At 38.3% G+C, this 20,756-nt stretch overlaps 2 long non-coding RNA genes, 5 other non-coding genes and 3 pseudogenes across 7 annotated transcripts; 2 read left to right on the plus strand and 8 right to left on the minus strand.

Moving 5' to 3' along the window:
- Positions 1–164: 164 nt before the first annotated feature.
- LOC149879810 (U1 spliceosomal RNA) lies at positions 165–327 on the minus strand. Its single transcript, XR_016446530.1, has one exon. It is a non-coding gene; the product is annotated as a U1 spliceosomal RNA (small nuclear RNA).
- Positions 328–438: 111 nt separating this feature from the next.
- On the minus strand, positions 439–647 carry LOC149879811 (U2 spliceosomal RNA; annotated as a pseudogene).
- Positions 648–1,314: 667 nt separating this feature from the next.
- LOC149879812 (uncharacterized) lies at positions 1,315–3,087 on the minus strand. Its single transcript, XR_016446436.1, has 4 exons — positions 2,890–3,087; positions 2,550–2,708; positions 1,820–1,884; positions 1,315–1,552 (listed from the first exon to the last, which is right to left on the minus strand). It is a non-coding gene; the product is annotated as an uncharacterized LOC149879812 (long non-coding RNA).
- A 3,834-nt stretch (positions 3,088–6,921) lies between these two features.
- LOC149879813 (5S ribosomal RNA) lies at positions 6,922–7,040 on the plus strand. The gene has a single exon (XR_016446599.1). It is a non-coding gene; the product is annotated as a 5S ribosomal RNA (ribosomal RNA).
- Positions 7,041–8,472: 1,432 nt separating this feature from the next.
- LOC149879814 (U1 spliceosomal RNA) lies at positions 8,473–8,636 on the minus strand. The gene has a single exon (XR_016446731.1). It is a non-coding gene; the product is annotated as a U1 spliceosomal RNA (small nuclear RNA).
- Positions 8,637–8,746: 110 nt separating this feature from the next.
- On the minus strand, positions 8,747–8,978 carry LOC149879815 (U2 spliceosomal RNA; annotated as a pseudogene).
- Positions 8,979–9,358: 380 nt separating this feature from the next.
- LOC149879816 (uncharacterized) lies at positions 9,359–11,392 on the minus strand. Its single transcript, XR_016446236.1, has 4 exons — positions 11,195–11,392; positions 10,855–11,013; positions 10,123–10,187; positions 9,359–9,855 (listed from the first exon to the last, which is right to left on the minus strand). It is a non-coding gene; the product is annotated as an uncharacterized LOC149879816 (long non-coding RNA).
- Positions 11,393–15,224: 3,832 nt separating this feature from the next.
- On the plus strand, positions 15,225–15,343 carry LOC149879817 (5S ribosomal RNA). The gene has a single exon (XR_016446600.1). It is a non-coding gene; the product is annotated as a 5S ribosomal RNA (ribosomal RNA).
- A 1,421-nt stretch (positions 15,344–16,764) lies between these two features.
- LOC149879818 (U1 spliceosomal RNA) lies at positions 16,765–16,928 on the minus strand. The gene has a single exon (XR_016446732.1). It is a non-coding gene; the product is annotated as a U1 spliceosomal RNA (small nuclear RNA).
- Positions 16,929–17,038: 110 nt separating this feature from the next.
- On the minus strand, positions 17,039–17,250 carry LOC149879819 (U2 spliceosomal RNA; annotated as a pseudogene).
- Positions 17,251–20,756: the final 3,506 nt, after the last annotated feature.

A 20,756-nucleotide genomic window follows, 5' to 3' on the forward strand; every position in this document is an offset into this window, starting at 1 on the left:
TTGATTTTGTACAAAAAAAAAAAAAACAAAAAAAAAAAAAACAACAACTTTTGAAATAAATAAAATTTATTTGCACTTATAGCAGACTTTGTATGCGCCTCTCAAAATATGCAGTAGACTCTTAGGGGTGAGAGGAGAGGTTTTTTTTTTTAAGTCGTTAGAGGAGGGGGCGAGCGCGAACGCAGGCCCCCACTACCAGAAATTGTACGGTCGAGTTACCGACGTTAGCGGTAATCGCAGGGGTCAGCCCAGGCGAAGTGCAATGCAAGAGCCTCACCCTGGAAGAAGCCCCATGTTGATCAGGTTTACTTCCCGTCAGGTAAGTATGCTTTTCCCGTTGTGTGGGCAGCCTCGGACGTGCCCCAATCTTCTCAATTGTGGGTTTTCGATTGCACACCGCATCGTCCCGTTTGTTTGCTTTTTTTTTTTTCCTTCTCTATAGTATGGGCCGCGCTCAGCAGTAGTGCAACGCCGAGGCAACCCGCGGTCAGGGCGAGGTAAACCTACGATCCCTTGACCAAATGCCAAAAATCAGATTAATATATGAGCCGGACTATGCCGGCGTACCAGATATTAAACTGATAAGAACAGATACTACACTTGATCTTTTTTTTTTTTTTTTTTTTTTTTTATTTCCTTTAACGTCTCATCAGCCATCGGCAGCTGTGGACGGGAGGATGTTCGGCGCTTGCCTACGTCACCCCATTTTACGTCTTGTCGACTGATGTTAAAGCCAACCCTTGACGGATCTACCTTGAGGCCCCCGAGTACTCGAGTTAACGAATATTCCCGGATCTCTGCCCGACTTTAGCAGCTCATGACCAAAGCTTCGCACACCACCCATGACCGCCTCATCGGATTTTTTACACCACCAAGTGGTGCCCGACTTTTCGACACTGAGCCTCATTCGGATCAATACACCATTAAATGATGGTGTCCGACTTTTTGGCCCAGCACCTCATCGGATTTTTTACACCACCTAGTGGTGCCCGACTTTTCGGCGTAAGGATGATGATACTACACTTGATCTTAGCCATTAGGCCGAGAAGCGATACTTTTGCAACGACTTTGTCCCGGCTCCCTCCCTCTCAACGAAAAAACTTGTGGACATTTGAATGATCAAGTCGATGGGTAACTTTAAGTTTCAACGATGAAAACATGGCTTTCTTGTACTGCATCAATTTCACTCTAAAACATTTGGGCTTTTTTTCAAAAATAACCCAGCTTCTTTCAAAAATAACAAGCTTCTTTCAAAAATAACCCAATTAACCAAAACATAAAAAACGTTTAAAGGCTTTTTAAATTTAACGCTGGGCAGCAGATGTGATCAAAGGCCAAGTTGAACAACTGAAAATCAACTCTGTATATGAGCGTCCGACAGATTTCTCTGTCAAAAAGCATTTTGAGAACCTCTGTATTTAAATGTTCTTTTCAACTGTTGTAATGACAGTACTTTAATTCATCACCAGGGTCGCCAAGAAACAGCAGAGTTTAGGAGGACTTGCTTGTCATTAGCCTCGATCCTTTCCCAAGTAGTAATTCCTCACAAAGTCTAAAAAAACAAGCTTGAAAGTTTAAAAATTGGGATGGTGCAAATTAAGTTAAGAATTTAAACTGAGTAGCAAGAAAATATTTTTCAGATACTTTAGTTATTGCAAGAAATGAACACTTTAAATGTTTACTGACAAAAAGGTAAAACAATTTTAAAAAGTGACCTAAAACATCCACTGACAAAATATCAAATGACAAATGGAAAATGAAAAAATTTATGACACTAAACCGACACAGCATTAGGTTAGCAAAGGTAAAGCATACATACCTTGCACACTGTATCTGCATTTTTCCAATCACAAACTCGCAGAGCGTGGTAAAAGTTAATGAGACCTGGAACAATAAGCAAAGTATTTTTTTAAATATTACATTTTTTAACATATTACCTAACCTAAATTAAGCCTGCAAATGTATTTGCGTACAAATTAGAAGCTCAGGATTGATGGAGAATAAACTTAAAAATATAATTCCAAGTCAGTTAAAAGGATGTTTACTTGTTGGCTAAAGGTCAACTTTTTCAAACTATCACTTTTAAAAAATGGTTCTGGTAAACTATCGAAGAAACATGACTTACCTTTTTCTTGAAACTTTAACTGCTTCAATATTATATGCTCTGCTAACCTAACTTAACCCTTAACCTTGCCCCAGGACAACACTCAAAATTCTCTTTCAATAACTTATTTTCAATAATCAGACTTGCTACCTGAGGCTGAGTTAACTTTAGCAGTAACTCTATAAAACATAATGTGAGAAAGCCAAACAAAAGGTTCAGTTCAAAATGTAATGAGTATGTAATTTTTTTAAAATTTTATCGCATATCTTTAATCGAATTAAAGGGATCATTCCAAAGAAGCTATAGATTGTCCAGTGAAAAGCATACCTAATTAAGCATTACTTTATTGGGGTTGTGTCAGTATAACTGTAAATGAAACAAAGCTATGAACAAACTAAAGAAATAGGTAAAAGTCTTAGAAAGATCCTATTTCTGTTTCACTCACCAATAAAATCAAGAAGAATTTCCCACTTCTTATTCATTGAGTGGGATGCTCTAAAGAGTATTGCAACTTGCATTCTGGATAATCCAGGAACTCAGAACAAACTCTGTAACTGCACTCATGAAAGTCTTTTGTGACTACTCCTTCATAAAGTTGATGCTTCTAAAAATGAAAATTTATTTTTGAAAGGATTTTTTCATCAGAAACTATTCTTAAGTATTTGAAGACTTGAAAAAGTAAAGTGGGCACAACAATAGGGGTTAAACTGCTTCAAATTTTAAAACACAAACACCAAAATAAGGTGAAAAGATTGAAAATAAAATAGCACAGTACTTTTTATTACCTTAAAGCATTCTTGAAAAATCGTTAAAAAAACTGTGTGAACTCCTCTAAACTTGTCACTTGTCTTGGTTTTGGCATCAGCTACTGTATGAGAAGATAAAACAGGATTTAATTTGTTTAGTTTCCCTTTTTTTTATTTTCTTTTTTTTTTTCGAAACAAGCTAAAAGCACCTTTTCTGCTCTTGACGCTACGCCAACACCAAAAATTTCAGTAGGACTGCGCGTAACCACTGCACCGTTGTTAAACTCAATGATATGCACTTTACCGCAAAATTAACGCACCACTTATAAATTCCGACTTATTTTGAAAAATATTACGTATTTCCCGGATTTATCAAATACAAAGTCGATAATAATGTTTATTGTGACGTCATTTGTAGGCTTTATTCCGTTTTAGTTTCCAAATTGTAGCAGCTTTTCATAAGCAGCACGTTTTGCTGTAACTAAACCTCACTTTTAAAAGAAAAGTATGTATAAAGTTAGTATGAACAGATGTGTTGCTCAATGATAACTGTCATTTGAGCAACACGTCTGTTCTGACTTCTCAACGATACATAAGCTGACATTTTAAAACCTTTTTTGGTACCTCTTGCATCGTTCATGGGAGATGGATTCCTTCTTATGTAAGATAATGCTAGACCACATACGGCGCATGTTGTTACTGAATACTTACAAAATGCTACTATTCAAGTTTTGGAGTGGCCGGCTTGCAGTCCAGATATGAACCCAATAGAGCATCTTTGGGGCATAATGGCACGCTGTGTTAGAAGTCAACATCCACCACCTAGACGAGTTGCGACAAAGTCTTATCCGCGTATGTGAAGATATCCTTCAAGAAACGATTACACCTCTAATTAAAAGAAATCCACGGTGCTGTCTGGCTGCAACAACATCAAGATGTGGCAACACTAGATATTGATAAGTCAAAAATGTTACATTTTAAGCTGTATTAGTGTGCATAACAACAATAATCATCTTAGTTTATTTTGTTACTTACCTTAATTTTATTACTTACCATATTTCTAGTTTTAGTTTGTTTTTCTTTCTTTTCTTTTCTTTTCTCACCATCCTCAAAGTCGCTTTTATTATTATCATCGAAATAACTGTGTTCATGTGTTCTATTCTTAACACGTTTGTCAAAATATATGACCACAATTAAAATAAATCGAAATGTATGTGGTGCGTTAATTTTGCGGTTAAGTGTATATTAACTAGATATTTAACTCGCGCTTTCGCAGTGAAGCATATTTTTTTGCCAAGCAAGTTTTTTTTTGCCAGCCAGAATCATAAAAACATCGATTAAAACAAACGAATTATTGTCAGTTTAAATAAAGAGGCTACCGGCTTTAAAAACTTAAAAAACTTGCTTCACAATTTCTTACGAAATTTATTTGAAGTTTTACATCTAGTTAGTATAAATATCATTGGTTTAGCTAAGAGCATAGTAACGGTTTCTGCTTACTCGCGCAGCCTAGTAAGATGGGTGCACCGCGGACGCTCAGTTGCGAATTCTTTCTTTTTTTTTTTTATCATTCCCCTTCCCGAAACCCCGAAATGAACGAAATGCGATTGGCAAGTATTTGATGCATACCTTAATACACAGTGACTAAATTGTAGTATGTGTTTTTTCCGTGCCGAAACTCTGGTCGGAAGACAGTGCATCTTTTTAGATATTTTAGAGCTTGTGGGTTATCACTAGTACCCAAGCCTTTTTATGAGTCATTAAAAAAAAATTTACAAACAAAACTGTATTCTTCTTCTTCTTTTTTTTTCCGATTGTGATCAGATTATGATTTGTACTGACGATATTACACTGTGTCTACTTCCTCGGTCTTATTTTCTTACAAACATTAACAACATTTGTAGTTTCGTAACTATCCCATTGACCCTTTCATGCACCAATTATTTTTCCATAACTAACATAATCCATAAAAAATCATCTACAAAATGACAGCGGTACTATTAACTGTTTTAATTAGACTTTTTCTACACCTTGATACATTTTGATAGCTTTACAGAACGTCAGTTTTCTTTACCCGTTGATGTAACAATTTTGCTGACAACATTTGAATACTTTGAACACTTTGCCAACGCATTAAATATTCTTGCAGTCGTACTATCTTGCGTGTTTGTGATCCCCACCACTATTGAGTTTGCGTGGCAGCATAGGTATAGCGACAATCGACTAATGGATTTTTAGAAGCCAGCGTTGCTCATACACTTTCAAAAGTAGAACTGCTCTCACTAAGATTAGTCGCGCTGGTGCTATTTCATGCGCTCCAGTTAAAAAGGAGCGCCAAGCTACCGGTTGCTAAAAAACCCGCGGTAAAGAAAGCTGAAACAGCACCTAAGAAGAAAGTCGCTGCAAAGAGTGCCACCGCAAAAGTGGACAAGAAATAACCTGTACTGCTCAATCCTTCATCAAACGGCTATTTTCATAGGTACACATTTCTTTAAAACGTTGCGCGGCATTTAGGACTTTGTCAGGTAGTAACAATTACACTAATTGAGTTTGAAAGTCACAGTAACCTCACCGGTAACTGCTCCGTGCTTTTTAGGTCGATGTATATTCTAGAAAAGGGGAGTTTGAGAGCAATTTTGAAGAAGAAAAAAAAAGGTTTTAAGTTGTTCATAGCCTAGGACGGATGCAGCAGTTTAAGTGTTTTATTTTAGCAGCTAGTTTAGCTATTCTGCACTTGGCATTGTTTGCACAATTAAATATAGCGATTGCAACAGATATTTTCATTTGAACCTATTTCGTTAATGCGTCTAATGTTTTTAAAAGATGCGTGGCTATAAAAATAGCCGTTTGAGCGGATTTTGATCTACTTACTGCTGGTGTACTTGGTAACAGCCTTGGTGCCTTCGCTCACTGCGTGTTTAGCAAGTTCACCGGGAAGTAAAAGGCGCACGGCGGTTTGAATTTCACGCGAAGAGATCGTAGATTTCTTATTTTGAAGGGCGAGCCGCGAAGCTTCAGAAGCAATTCTTTCGAAAATGTCGTTCACGAAAGAATTCATGATGCTCATTGCTTTAGAAGAAACACCGACATCAGGGTGAACTTGCTTCAGGACGTTGTAAATGTAAATGGCATAAGACTCTCGTCTCTTTCTCTTGCGCTTCTTGTCACCAGTTCCAGCGATTTTACCACCTTTCTTACCGGCGCGCTTCTCGCCTTTTTTCGCCACCTTTGGCGCTTGTTTTCCTCCGGTTTTTTGTGCGTCTGACATTTCGACGGGCCTAACAGTAAAAATTCTTTTCGTTTGTTTTCATTGCATTGCAACTGGATTTAATTTAAGATAAAGTTGTAGCCTCCAACTTGAAAACTCTTGCGTCATATGCACTTCTATTGGTTCTTAAAAGATTAAGTTGTTTGAGCATCGTTTATTTCTTTTTTACTATTGGTTAAAAAAAGGTTGACTTTGAGACCACTCTATTTTGATAAGAATAGCAAACTTTTTGCTGTTTAAAATAAAAAAAAGGCGCACGAGATCTCTGGTCCGTCTGTCTGTCTCTGCTTGTGTTAGAAAATAAAATGTCAGGACGTGGAAAAGGAGGAAAAGCTAAGGCCAAGGCAAAAACTCGATCTTTTAGAGCGGGTCTTCAGTTTCCTGTTGGTCGCGTTCACCGATTTTTGCGCAAAGGGCATTACGCCAATCGCATCGGTTCAGGCGCACCGGTCTACTTAGCTGCAGTTTTGGAATACCTCTCCGCCGAAATCTTAGAGTTAGCTGGTAATGCTGCACGCGATAACAAAAAAGCCAGGATCATTCCTCGTCACTTACAGCTAGCTGTTCGCAACGACGAAGAGTTAAACAAGTTGTTGTCAGGTGTTACAATTGCGAGCGGCGGTGTGTTGCCAAACATTCAAGCTGTGTTGCTTCCCAAAAAGAACGAGAAGGTTCCAAAGCCAGCAGCCCAGTAAACGGCGGTATAAACAACACAAAAGGCTATTTTCATAGCCACACATCCGTTAAAAATTATTGTTAAGGCGTTAGAAACTTTAAATTTTAAATTAAAGCCGTACACTATTGCCTACGACCATACCACGGTGAATACACCCGTTCTCGTCCGATCACGGAAGTTAAGCATCGTCGGGCCAGGGTAGTACTTGGATGGGTGACCGCCTGGGAACTCCTGGTGCCGTAGGCTTTTGCAACCGTTTACGAAAAAAAAAAAAAAAAGTCGCCAAAGGGGACTCCCTTTTCTTTACAAAATCTGCTTTTTCAGTTGACTCTAAGATACACAGAACTCATCCCCTGCAAAAGAATATGCATAAACACGGCCCTGCCTGGGTGGTGTCGATTGAAAGGGGAGCGACTGGTCGAAAGGTGTGAGGGCGCTTCTTCCGTCTCCGCATCTCTGAGGGAAAGAAAATGGCGCTCTTTTTCCTCGCACAAAAGCCAGAAAGCTAGTTTTGATGCTGAACAACAAGGGCAACGGTTAAAGGGACTATAGCCACCATAGTCAACGAGGGCCCAGGGGAAGTTTTCTTAAGGGGCCCTCGTTGTGATCAATTACATACCCAGGACCAATAGAAGTGTGCTCTAGTCATTAAAAATTAAAAACGAAAGTTAATGAAATCTTTTAAAAGTCAAAACTATTTAAATCTTTTAAAAAAATGATTTTTAAAATATCGTTTGTAGATACACGGGGATACCCGGGAATCTTCCCCGTCCTCTCGGCGGCCATGAAAGAAACCCTCGCAAGTCTAAAGTTGCACGATGTCAATGTTCCCTAGTTTTGTCGAAATGACGAAAAGACTGCAAAACTAGCTTTGAAGAGCAAAAATTTGTAAGATTCGTCAATCGTCGTTACGTATCTCTGGCAACGTTGCGTATTGACGTGTCAACTTGCCAAAATGTTTCGGTCGTTGTCGTTTCTTTCTAAGATCAACACGTAGGAATCAGAGCTGTTTTCATGAAAATAATGAACGGTAGTAAAAGAATGCATTTCACCGCACCAGAATCCAATATGCGATATGCATAAATGGTTGACAATTGTTGTTACTGTTGCTGCTGCTGTTGTTGTTACTATTGTTACTGTTAGATCGTTATTGCTAATGCTTATTTTTTTGTGGTCGTTGCTATTGTCAGTATTACTATTATCGTTAGTTTATCGATGCTATCGTTAATTTTTGTTATTGTCGTTATTGTTATCTTCATCGTTGTCATTATTTTCGTTGTCACTATTGATATCGATTTTCTTATTGCTACTGTTTGTTATTTTAACTATTATTATCGTCATTGTTTTTTATTACAGCGACTCGTTTTCACTGTTGTGACTGTCACATTTTGTTCCGCCGTCGAGTGATTTCCGGGATTGTAACCGGTCGATCACGCTTGCTGGTTGTCACGTTGAAACGATTCTCGTCGCTCCTATGCTTATTTGGTTGCCTCTTTGCGATTCTTAGATTTTTATTGATTTTGTACAAAAAAAAAAAAAAACAAAAAAAAAAAAAACAACAACTTTTGAAATAAATAAAATTTATTTGCACTTATAGCAGACTTTGTATGCGCCTCTCAAAATATGCAGTAGACTCTTAGGGGTGAGAGGAGAGGTTTTTTTTTTAAGTCGTTAGAGGAGGGGGCGAGCGCGAACGCAGGCCCCCACTACCAGAAATTGTACGGTCGAGTTACCGACGTTAGCGGTAATCGCAGGGGTCAGCCCAGGCGAAGTGCAATGCAAGAGCCTCACCCTGGAAGAAGCCCCATGTTGATCAGGTTTACTTCCCCGTCAGGTAAGTATGCTTTTCCCGTTGTGTGGGCAGCCTCGGACGTGCCCCAATCTTCTCAATTGTGGGTTTTCGATTGCACACCGCATCGTCCCGTTTGTTTGCTTTTTTTTTTTCCTTCTCTATAGTATGGGCCGCGCTCAGCAGTAGTGCAACGCCGAGGCAACCCGCGGTCAGGGCGAGGTAAACCTACGATCCCTTGACCAAATGCCAAAAATCAGATTAATATATGAGCCGGACTATGCCGGCGTACCAGATATTAAACTGATAAGAACAGATACTACACTTGATCTTTTTTTTTTTTTTTTTTTATTTCCTTTAACGTCTCATCAGCCATCGGCAGCTGTGGACGGGAGGATGTTCGGCGCTTGCCTACGTCACCCCATTTTACGTCTTGTCGACTGATGTTAAAGCCAACCCTTGACGGATCTACCTTGAGGCCCCCGAGTACTCGAGTTAACGAATATTCCCGGATCCTCTGCCCGACTTTAGCAGCTCATGACCAAAGCTTCGCACACCACCCATGACCGCCTCATCGGATTTTTTACACCACCAAGTGGTGCCCGACTTTTCGACACTGAGCCTCATTCGGATCAATACACCATTAAATGATGGTGTCCGACTTTTTGGCCCAGCACCTCATCGGATTTTTTACACCACCTAGTGGTGCCCGACTTTTCGGCGTAAGGATGATGATACTACACTTGATCTTAGCCATTAGGCCGAGAAGCGATACTTTTTGCAACGACTTTGTCCCGGCTCCCTCCCTCTCAACGAAAAAACTTGTGGACATTTGAATGATCAAGTCGATGGGTAACTTTAAGTTTCAACGATGAAAACATGGCTTTCTTGTACTGCATCAATTTCACTCTAAAACATTTGGGCTTTTTTTCAAAAATAACCCAGCTTCTTTCAAAAATAACAAGCTTCTTTCAAAAATAACCCAATTAACCAAAACATAAAAAACGTTTAAAGGCTTTTAAATTTAACGCTGGGCAGCAGATGTGATCAAAGGCCAAGTTGAACAACTGAAAATCAACTCTGTATATGAGCGTCCGACAGATTTCTCTGTCAAAAAGCATTTTGAGAACCTCTGTATTTAAATGTTCTTTTCAACTGTTGTAATGACAGTACTTTAATTCATCACCAGGGTCGCCAAGAAACAGCAGAGTTTAGGAGGACTTGCTTGTCATTAGCCTCGATCCTTTCCCAAGTAGTAATTCCTCACAAAGTCTAAAAAAACAAGCTTGAAAGTTTAAAAATTGGGATGGTGCAAATTAAGTTAAGAATTTAAACTGAGTAGCAAGAAAATATTTTTCAGATACTTTAGTTATTGCAAGAAATGAACACTTTAAATGTTTACTGACAAAAAGGTAAAACAATTTTAAAAAGTGACCTAAAACATCCACTGACAAAATATCAAATGACAAATGGAAAATGAAAAAATTTATGACACTAAACCGACACAGCATTAGGTTAGCAAAGGTAAAGCATACATACCTTGCACACTGTATCTGCATTTTTCCAATCACAAACTCGCAGAGCGTGGTAAAAGTTAATGAGACCTGGAACAATAAGCAAAGTATTTTTTTTAAATATTACATTTTTTAACATATTACCTAACCTAAATTAAGCCTGCAAATGTATTTGCGTACAAATTAGAAGCTCAGGATTGATGGAGAATAAACTTAAAAATATAATTCCCAAGTCAGTTAAAAGGATGTTTACTTGTTGGCTAAAGGTCAACTTTTTCAAACTATCACTTTTAAAAAATGGTTCTGGTAAACTATCGAAGAAACATGACTTACCTTTTTCTTGAAACTTTAACTGCTTCAATATTATATGCTCTGCTAACCTAACTTAACCCTTAACCTTGCCCCAGGACAACACTCAAAATTCTCTTTCAATAACTTATTTTCAATAATCAGACTTGCTACCTGAGGCTGAGTTAACTTTAGCAGTAACTCTATAAAACATAATGTGAGAAAGCCAAACAAAAGGTTCAGTTCAAAATGTAATGAGTATGTAATTTTTTTAAAATTTTATCGCATATCTTTAATCGAATTAAAGGGATCATTCCAAAGAAGCTATAGATTGTCCAGTGAAAAGCATACCTAATTAAGCATTACTTTATTGGGGTTGTGTCAGTATAACTGTAAATGAAACAAAGCTATGAACAAACTAAAGAAATAGGTAAAAGTCTTAGAAAGATCCTATTTCTGTTTCACTCACCAATAAAATCAAGAAGAATTTCCCACTTCTTATTCATTGAGTGGGATGCTCTAAAGAGTATTGCAACTTGCATTCTGGATAATCCAGGAACTCAGAACAAACTCTGTAACTGCACTCATGAAAGTCTTTTGTGACTACTCCTTCATAAAGTTGATGCTTCTAAAAATGAAAATTTATTTTTGAAAGGATTTTTTCATCAGAAACTATTCTTAAGTATTTGAAGACTTGAAAAAGTAAAGTGGGCACAACAATAGGGGTTAAACTGCTTCAAATTTTAAAACACAAACACCAAAATAAGGTGAAAAGATTGAAAATAAAATAGCACAGTACTTTTTATTACCTTAAAGCATTCTTGAAAAATCGTTAAAAAAACTGTGTGAACTCCTCTAAACTTGTCACTTGTCTTGGTTTTGGCATCAGCTACTGTATGAGAAGATAAAACAGGATTTAATTTGTTTAGTTTCCCTTTTTTTTATTTTCTTTTTTTTTTTCGAAACAAGCTAAAAGCACCTTTTCTGCTCTTGACGCTACGCCAACACCAAAAATTTCAGTAGGACTGCGCGTAACCACTGCACCGTTGTTAAACTCAATGATATGCACTTTACCGCAAAATTAACGCACCACTTATAAATTCCGACTTATTTTGAAAAATATTACGTATTTCCCGGATTTATCAAATACAAAGTCGATAATAATGTTTATTGTGACGTCATTTGTAGGCTTTATTCCGTTTTAGTTTCCAAATTGTAGCAGCTTTTCATAAGCAGCACGTTTTGCTGTAACTAAACCTCACTTTTAAAAGAAAAGTATGTATAAAGTTAGTATGAACAGATGTGTTGCTCAATGATAACTGTCATTTGAGCAACACGTCTGTTCTGACTTCTCAACGATACATAAGCTGACATTTTAAAACCTTTTTTGGTACCTCTTGCATCGTTCATGGGAGATGGATTCCTTCTTATGTAAGATAATGCTAGACCACATACGGCGCATGTTGTTACTGAATACTTACAAAATGCTACTATTCAAGTTTTGGAGTGGCCGGCTTGCAGTCCAGATATGAACCCAATAGAGCATCTTTGGGGCATAATGGCACGCTGTGTTAGAAGTCAACATCCACCACCTAGACGAGTTGCGACAAAGTCTTATCCGCGTATGTGAAGATATCCTTCAAGAAACGATTACACCTCTAATTAAAAGAAATCCACGGTGCTGTCTGGCTGCAACAACATCAAGATGTGGCAACACTAGATATTGATAAGTCAAAAATGTTACATTTTAAGCTGTATTAGTGTGCATAACAACAATAATCATCTTAGTTTATTTTGTTACTTACCTTAATTTTATTACTTACCATATTTCTAGTTTTAGTTTGTTTTTCTTTCTTTTCTTTTCTTTTCTCACCATCCTCAAAGTCGCTTTTATTATTATCATCGAAATAACTGTGTTCATGTGTTCTATTCTTAACACGTTTGTCAAAATATATGACCACAATTAAAATAAATCGAAATGTATGTGGTGCGTTAATTTTGCGGTTAAGTGTATATTAACTAGATATTTAACTCGCGCTTTCGCAGTGAAGCATATTTTTTTGCCAAGCAAGTTTTTTTTTTGCCAGCCAGAATCATAAAAACATCGATTAAAACAAACGAATTATTGTCAGTTTAAATAAAGAGGCTACCGGCTTTAAAAACTTAAAAAACTTGCTTCACAATTTCTTACGAAATTTATTGAAGTTTTACATCTAGTTAGTATAAATATCATTGGTTTAGCTAAGAGCATAGTAACGGTTTCTGCTTACTCGCGCAGCCTAGTAAGATGGGTGCACCGCGGACGCTCAGTTGCGAATTCTTTCTTTTTTTTTTTTATCATTCCCCTTCCCGAAACCCCGAAATGAACGAAATGCGATTGGCAAGTATTTGATGCATACCTTAATACACAGTGACTAAATGTAGTATGTGTTTTTTCCGTGCCGAAACTCTGGTCGGAAGACAGTGCATCTTTTTAGATATTTTAGAGCTTGTGGGTTATCACTAGTACCCAAGCCTTTTTATGAGTCATTAAAAAAAAATTTACAAACAAAACTGTATTCTTCTTCTTCTTTTTTTTTCCGATTGTGATCAGATTATGATTTGTACTGACGATATTACACTGTGTCTACTTCCTCGGTCTTATTTTCTTACAAACATTAACAACATTTGTAGTTTCGTAACTATCCCATTGACCCTTTCATGCACCAATTATTTTTCCATAACTAACATAATCCATAAAAAATCATCTACAAAATGACAGCGGTACTATTAACTGTTTTAATTAGACTTTTTCTACACCTTGATACATTTTGATAGCTTTACAGAACGTCAGTTTTCTTTACCCGTTTGATGTAACAATTTTGCTGACAACATTTGAATACTTTGAACACTTTGCCAACGCATTAAATATTCTTGCAGTCGTACTATCTTGCGTGTTTGTGATCCCCACCACTATTGAGTTTGCGTGGCAGCATAGGTATAGCGACAATCGACTAATGGATTTTTAGAAGCCAGCGTTGCTCATACACTTCAAAAGTAGAACTGCTCTCACTAAGATTAGTCGCGCTGGTGCTATTTCATGCGCTCCAGTTAAAAAGGAGCGCCAAGCTACCGGTTGCTAAAAAACCCGCGGTAAAGAAAGCTGAAACAGCACCTAAGAAGAAAGTCGCTGCAAAGAGTGCCACCGCAAAAGTGGACAAGAAATAACCTGTACTGCTCAATCCTTCATCAAACGGCTATTTTCATAGGTACACATTTCTTTAAAACGTTGCGCGGCATTTAGGACTTTGTCAGGTAGTAACAATTACACTAATTGAGTTTGAAAGTCACAGTAACCTCACCGGTAACTGCTCCGTGCTTTTTAGGTCGATGTATATTCTAGAAAAGGGGAGTTTGAGAGCAATTTTGAAGAAGAAAAAAAAGGTTTTAAGTTGTTCATAGCCTAGGACGGATGCAGCAGTTTAAGTGTTTTATTTTAGCAGCTAGTTTAGCTATTCTGCACTTGGCATTGTTTGCACAATTAATATAGCGATTGCAACAGATATTTTCATTTGAACCTATTTCGTTAATGCGTCTAATGTTTTTAAAAGATGCGTGGCTATAAAAATAGCCGTTTGAGCGGATTTTGATCTACTTACTGCTGGTGTACTTGGTAACAGCCTTGGTGCCTTCGCTCACTGCGTGTTTAGCAAGTTCACCGGGAAGTAAAAGGCGCACGGCGGTTTGAATTTCACGCGAAGAGATCGTAGATTTCTTATTTTGAAGGGCGAGCCGCGAAGCTTCAGAAGCAATTCTTTCGAAAATGTCGTTCACGAAAGAATTCATGATGCTCATTGCTTTAGAAGAAACACCGACATCAGGGTGAACTTGCTTCAGGACGTTTGTAAATGTAAATGGCATAAGACTCTCGTCTCTTTCTCTTGCGCTTCTTGTCACCAGTTCCAGCGATTTTACCACCTTTCTTACCGGCGCGCTTCTCGCCTTTTTTCGCCACCTTTGGCGCTTGTTTTCCTCCGGTTTTTTGTGCGTCTGACATTTCGACGGGCCTAACAGTAAAAATTCTTTTCGTTTGTTTTCATTGCATTGCAACTGGATTTAATTTAAGATAAAGTTGTAGCCTCCAACTTGAAAACTCTTGCGTCATATGCACTTCTATTGGTTCTTAAAAGATTAAGTTGTTTGAGCATCGTTTATTTCTTTTTTACTATTGGTTAAAAAAAGGTTGACTTTGAGACCACTCTATTTTGATAAGAATAGCAAACTTTTTGCTGTTTAAAATAAAAAAAAGGCGCACGAGATCTCTGGTCCGTCTGTCTGTCTCTGCTTGTGTTAGAAAATAAAATGTCAGGGACGTGGAAAAGGAGGAAAAGCTAAGGCCAAGGCAAAAACTCGATCTTTTAGAGCGGGTCTTCAGTTTCCTGTTGGTCGCGTTCACCGATTTTTGCGCAAAGGGCATTACGCCAATCGCATCGGTCAGGCGCACCGGTCTACTTAGCTGCAGTTTTGGAATACCTCTCCGCCGAAATCTTAGAGTTAGCTGGTAATGCTGCACGCGATAACAAAAAAGCCAGGATCATTCCTCGTCACTTACAGCTAGCTGTTCGCAACGACGAAGAGTTAAACAAGTTGTTGTCAGGTGTTACAATTGCGAGCGGCGGTGTGTTGCCAAACATTCAAGCTGTGTTGCTTCCCAAAAAGAACGAGAAGGTTCCAAAGCCAGCAGCCCAGTAAACGGCGGTATAAACAACACAAAAGGCTATTTTCATAGCCACACATCCGTTAAAAATTATTGTTAAGGCGTTAGAAACTTTAAATTTTAAATTAAAGCCGTACACTATTGCCTACGACCATACCACGGTGAATACACCCGTTCTCGTCCGATCACGGAAGTTAAGCATCGTCGGGCCAGGGTAGTACTTGGATGGGTGACCGCCTGGGAACTCCTGGTGCCGTAGGCTTTTGCAACCGTTTACGAAAAAAAAAAAAAAAAGTCGCCAAAGGGGACTCCCTTTTCTTTACAAAATCTGCTTTTTCAGTTGACTCTAAGATACACAGAACTCATCCCCTGCAAAAGAATATGCATAAACACGGCCCTGCCTGGGTGGTGTCGATTGAAAGGGGACTGGTCGAAAGGTGTGTGAGGGCGCTTCTTCCGTCTCCGCATCTCTGAGGGAAGAAAATGGCGCTCTTTTTCCTCGCACAAAAGCCAGAAAGCTAGTTTTGATGCTGAACAACAAGGGCAACGGTTAAAGGGACTATAGCCACCATAGTCAACGAGGCCCAGGGGAAGTTTTCTTAAGGGCCCTCGTTGTGATCAATTACATACCCAGGACCAATAGAAGTGTGCTCTAGTCATTAAAAATTAAAAACGAAAGTTAATGAAATCTTTTAAAAGTCAAAAACTATTTAAATCTTTTAAAAAAATGATTTTTAAAATATCGTTTGTAGATACACGGGGATACCCGGGAATCTTCCCCGTCCTCTCGGCGGCCATGAAAGAAACCCTCGCAAGTCTAAAGTTGCACGATGTCAATGTTCCCTAGTTTTGTCGAAATGACGAAAAGACTGCAAAACTAGCTTTGAGAGCAAAATTTGTAAGATTCGTCAATCGTCGTTACGTATCTCTGCAACGTTGCGTATTGACGTGTCAACTTGCCAAAATGTTTCGGTCGTTGTCGTTTCTTTTCTAAGATCAACACGTAGGAATCAGAGCTGTTTTCATGAAAATAATGAACGGTAGTAAAGAATGCATTTCACCGCACCAGAATCCAATATGCGATATGCATAAATGGTTGACAATTGTTGTTACTGTTGCTGCTGCTGTTGTTGTTACTATTGTTACTGTTAGATCGTTATTGCTAATGCTTATTTTTTTGTGGTCGTTGCTATTGTCAGTATTACTATATCGTTAGTTTATCGATGCTATCGTTAATTTTTGTTATTGTCGTTATTGTTATCTTCATCGTTGTCATTATTTTCGTTGTCACTATTGATATCGATTTTCTTATTGCTACTGTTTGTTATTTTAACTATTATTATCGTCATTGTTTTTTATACAGCGACTCGTTTTCACTGTTGTGACTGTCACATTTTGTTCCGCCGTCGAGTGATTTCCGGGATTGTACCGGTCGATCACGCTTGCTGGTTGTCACGTTGAAACGATTCTCGTCGCTCCTATGCTTATTTGGTTGCCTCTTTGCGATTCTTAGATTTTTATTGATTTTGTACAAAAAAAAAAAAAAACAAAAAAAAAAAAAACAACAACTTTTGAAATAAATAAAATTTTTTGCACTTATAGCAGACTTTGTATGCGCCTCTCAAAATATGCAGTAGACTCTTAGGGGTGAGAGGAGAGGTTTTTTTTTTAAGTCGTTAGAGGAGGGGGCGAGCGCGAACGCAGGCCCCCACTACCAGAAATTGTACGGTCGAGTTACCGACGTTAGCGGTAATCGCAGGGGTCAGCCCAGGCGAAGTGCAATGCAAGAGCCTCACCCTGGAAGAAGCCCCATGTTGATCAGGTTTACTTCCCCGTCAGGTAAGTATGCTTTTCCCGTTGTGTGGGCAGCCTCGGACGTGCCCCAATCTTCTCAATTGTGGGTTTTCGATTGCACACCGCATCGTCCCGTTTGTTTGCTTTTTTTTTTTCCTTCTCTATAGTATGGGCCGCGCTCAGCAGTAGTGCAACGCCGAGGCAACCCGCGGTCAGGGCGAGGTAAACCTACGATCCCTTGACCAAATGCCAAAAATCAGATTAATATATGAGCCGGACTATGCCGGCGTACCAGATATTAAACTGATAAGAACAGATACTACACTTGATCTTTTTTTTTTTTTTTTTTATTTCCTTTTACGTCACATCAGCCATGGGCAGCTGTGGACGGATAAATTTACATATTTACAATTTCGTGATAAATTTATTTACAATCGTATATATTTTTTATTTGATTTTTTGCTATATAATATTTTTTTTTTTTTTTTTTTTTTTTTTTTTTTTTTTTTTTTTTTACTTAGTCAAGTTTTTTTTTTTTTTTTTTTTTTTTTTTTTTTTTTTTTTTTTTTTTTTTATTTACATTATTTACATTTTATATATTACGGATATTATTTGTCGAGGGTTAGTTGTTTTGTGTTGTTGTGTTTTTGTAATGTTTTTGATGTTTTCGTCGCAAATTTTAATAGCGGTTTTGTAAGTGTTTTGATTTTTGTTTTCTGTCTTTATTTCTGTTCTCAGTCTCTTTATTAGTAGCGTGTGAAAGTGCAGTGGAGCGTTTAGTTTTTTGTTTTTCGAAAATCAGTGCGTTTCGTGTGTGTTGTATTGTTTCGTAAAAGGTGTCTATGCATGTGTCGCCTATACTTCTGTCTTGTGCGGTTGCAATACCCATAAGAAAAAATTTTAGGGTATTGCTGTATTTGTCGTTTGGGTATATGGTGTTCAGTATGTTTATGATTTGTATGCATATTTTCTGTGTGTCTGGGCAGTAGTAGAACCAGTGTTTGCAATGTTTCCGTTTCGTTTTTGTCGCATCGTTTGCATGTTTTGTCTATGTTTTTGTTCCATTTGTGCATAGTGTTGAGTGATGGGAGTTTTCTGTGTATGTATTTGTATTGTATTTCGTTGGCTTTGTTATAATGGTTTCTGTCTTGTAGTTTTTGAAATTTTCTGTCCCAGTCTCGTTTTGTTATGGGCGTTTGTCCGGGTGGGAGTTTTCTGTTCCATTTTATATGTCTGTCGGGGGGTGTCATTTTTGATGTCAGTATTCTGTGGTATATTTGTTTGTTCGTTATCTGTGTCAGTTTTCTGTTTTTGTTTTCTATGTGGATGGATGGGATGTATTTGCGATATGTGTAATTTGGTGTTTCTGTGTTCAGTTTGTGCATCCATGTGGTCGGTATCCGTTTTGTTATTTCTGTTAGTGTTTTGTGTGGTATTTCTAGTTTGTCTGCTGTGAGTAGTCCTGGTGTCGATAAGTTACACAAGTCTGCTATTATTTGTATGTCTTGCGTTTTTGTGTGTTTTGTGGGTCTCGGTAGGGGGGGGAACGGGTTTTCTGTAGTGGGTTTTGTTGGCAGTAGGGGGTTATAGTATAGCGGTTGGTTCAGTATGGCTTCGAGTGTGTCGTCTTGTACTTTTATGTCTTTGGTAAATGTCTCCCAGTTGTGTATTAAGTCTCTGTATGTTTTGGGTATAGGGGGTTTTTCGTTGGGTGTGGTTGCTGTGTATAGCGTGTATTTGTTTTGTCTTGCGTTCCGGTATCTGTTTAAAAAGTGTATTGCTGTGTCTGTCCATGGCATGTGTGTATTGTGTGTGAGTATTTTGATCGTCCATTTTGTTTGTAGTGTCTGTGCTTTTGTGTTTATGTCTATTAGGTTTTGTCCTCCGTTGCGTATTGTCTGATGTAGCTGTGTTTTGTTGATTCTTGTTTTCGCGTTGTTCCATATATAGTCGTATATCGGTGTCATGGTCTTGTCAATCTGTTTTTTGTTTGGTGTCGGTAGTATTTGGTAGAGTGTGCCATAGTTTGCTGAGTATTAAGGTGTTCACCACTGTGATTTTTCCCTTAATACTCAGATTTTGTCTCTTCCAGTCTTGTATTTGTTTTTTGAATTTGTGTGTACATCTGTTCCAGTTTTCTGTTATGTCGTCTGTTCCGTCATTGGGGAAAGTCAGGCCTAGTGTGCGTATTTTGTTTTCTGTCCAGTCGAAGCCAAGCGGTCCGGTTTTTTTGTCTTTGTTTTGTCCTATCCACAGTCCTTGGCATTTGTCTCTGTTGAGTTTTCTGTCCGGTAGCGGTTTCGAATCTGTGTAGGGTTTTGTTCTAGGTTCTGTAAGGATTTCAGTTTCGTGATGTAGAAGAGTGTGTCGTCCGCGTATGCTGTTACCTTTGTTTCGTTGTAGTTTGTCTTTATGCCTTTTATGTGTTTGTTTTGTGTTATGTTTTGTATTAGTATGTCTGCCTGTAGTATGTAAAGTGTCATGGATAGAGGGCATCCTTGTCTTACCCCTCTTGTCGGGTAAAACGGTCGTGAGATGTGTCCGTTTGTTTTTATTTTTGTGGATATGTTTGTGTATAGCGTTTTTATGTTTCGTATAGTCTTGGGTCCGTAGTTGTATTTCGTCAGTGTTTTGAAAAGGTACGTCCAGTCTACTCTGTCGAATGCTTTTATTTGGTCGATGGATATGATTGCTGTGTTTCTCATGTCTTCGATGTTTGCTATTTTATAATGTCTCTGGTGTACAGTAGGTTCATGTGTATTTGTCTGTGTGGGATGCATGCAGTCTGGTATTGGCTGATGATGTGTGGTAATGTATTTTTTATTCTGTTCGTCATTGTCTTTGTGATGAGTTTGTAGTCTATGTTCAGTAGGGAGATAGGTCGCCAGTTTGTTATGTCTGTTCTGTCTCCTTTTTTGTATATGCATGTGATTAGAGCGTCTCTTTGTGATTGTGTTAAGTAAGATCGGTCCAGTACTGCGTTTGTCATTTTTGTAAAGTGTTTTTGTCAACAGCGGCCAGAATTTTTTATAGAACTCCGCTGTCAGTCCGTCTGTGCCTGGTGTCTTTTCGTTTTTCATGTTTTGTAGTGCTGTTGTGATTTCTTGTTCTGTATAGTCTTCGTCGCATAATTTTCTTTGTGTTTCTGTTAGTCGGGGGGTCTTCGTTTCGGTTAGTATTTCTGTCTGTGTCTGTATGTTCAGGTCTTCTTTGGTGTATAGTGATTCGTAAAAGTCCGTCATAACGTTTAGTATCTGTTCGGGGTCTTGCTGTAATTGTCCTTGTTTGTCTCTCAGTTCCGTTATTTCGTGGTGTGCCTGTCTTTGTTTTTTCTAAATTGCAAAAGTAGTTCGTCGGGCGTTCTCCGTCTATGTTCCGTATCTGTTTTGTTCGTATTCGTGCGGCTTCTTCTTTTCGTCTCTGTATATGTTCGAGTTTGTGTCTAATGTTCGTGCTCATGGTGTTGTCTAGATGTTTCCGTTCCTCCTTTCTCAGTGTGTTTCTCAGTTTTTCTCGTTAGTCTCAGTTCTTGTGTTTTGTTCTGTTTGTGTCGTTTGTGTGCGTATTTCAGTGTTGTTTCTTTTATCTGTTTTTTTGTATTTTCCCACCATTCTGGTATTTGTCTAAAGTCTGGGTGTTTTTCTGTTTGAATGGTTATTTGTTTTGTCATGAGGTCTATGTATGTCTTGTCATTTAGTAGGGTGTTGTTCAGTATCCAGTATCCCCTTCCTCTCGGTTGGGGCTGTACGTTTATGGTGATTGTCGGTGCGTTATAATGGTCTGAAAGAGTGGTGGGTTGGTGTTCTGCATTTGTTGATGTATTGTCTTAGAGTCTTGCTTGTGTAATTCTCGTCTATTCTTGTTCTCGTCTTTGTCTGGCT

Source organism: Hydra viridissima, unplaced genomic scaffold (assembly GCF_058129835.1).
Source record: "Hydra viridissima isolate aposymbiotic clone 2 unplaced genomic scaffold, HvirCarnegie_v1 scaffold_13, whole genome shotgun sequence".
Lineage (NCBI taxonomy): Eukaryota > Metazoa > Cnidaria > Hydrozoa > Anthoathecata > Hydridae > Hydra > Hydra viridissima.